General features: G+C 38.3%; 1 protein-coding gene across 1 annotated transcript in view; it reads right to left on the bottom strand.

Annotated features, from left to right (window-relative positions):
• The window catches only part of fndc7rs1 (fibronectin type III domain containing 7, related sequence 1), a 26,697-nt gene that overhangs the window by 7,907 nt on the left and 17,842 nt on the right, over window positions 1–948 (bottom strand). The gene's annotated exons all lie outside the window — the stretch shown is intronic.

Raw genomic sequence — 948 nt, forward strand, 5'->3', positions numbered from 1 at the left:
TGGGCACTGCCAAGGTGCTCTTGAGCAAGGCACCTAACTCCCAACTGCTGGCGGCGCCTTTCAATGGGCAGCCCCCTCACTCTGACATCTCTCCATTAGTGCATGTGTAGGTCCTGAGCGTGTGTGTAATTCAGGCCTGTGTGTAATAACAGCAGAGTGAAAAGTGTAGTTTCCCCTTGTGGGATTAACAAAGTATAATAAAATAAAAAAATTAACTATCTATCTGGGACGTTTCAGGACCGATGGGTGGGGATTCTTGAAGTATACACAAAATTACATTTAACCATGCATCCAGCTAATTTAAATAATTCACTTTATTGTATTGTGTGAACTTCATTTAATATTGTATTTCTTTTTGCGGGGTGCAAATATTTCACCAAACCAAATTCCTTCCCGAGACTATTTTTGCAGAGCCACCGTCGATTGTGATTCAGTATTTCATGATTTGCAACTTGAATCAGGTTCCGTTCCTATTAAACACTGTGGATAAATTGTATTTTGGTCATGAGTTGGAGTGAACTTTGGAAGTGATGTTTGGGCTAAAAAATGACAACTTGGATATGATCTTTGGTTCGCCACGTTGCAAATCCTATATCTTATCTAACATGTGACCTTAACATATCCTATATAAAGTAGGTCTAATGTATTGGAAGGTAGAGTGTGTTCATTGGGTTACCACTCTCCAAGCTTCTGCAGAGCTTGTAAATTGACACTGAATCTTTGATACAATAAACTTTATAATCAAGAAACACCCATCATCCAGCATTGTTGTTCAGACACCACGGTTTAACCCTTGTATCGTCTTCACTTTCAGGACCCTCTCGTATCCCTTGGGTCAAAATGACTTATTTGGGGTTTTTAAAAACAATTCTGAAATAAAATTTTACTTCATAATCTATTAACAAATAGGGTCTTTCTCTTGGTTGAGATAACATATATGTTTAGGGA

Source organism: Etheostoma spectabile, chromosome 12 (genome assembly GCF_008692095.1).
Source record: "Etheostoma spectabile isolate EspeVRDwgs_2016 chromosome 12, UIUC_Espe_1.0, whole genome shotgun sequence".
Lineage (NCBI taxonomy): Eukaryota > Metazoa > Chordata > Actinopteri > Perciformes > Percidae > Etheostoma > Etheostoma spectabile.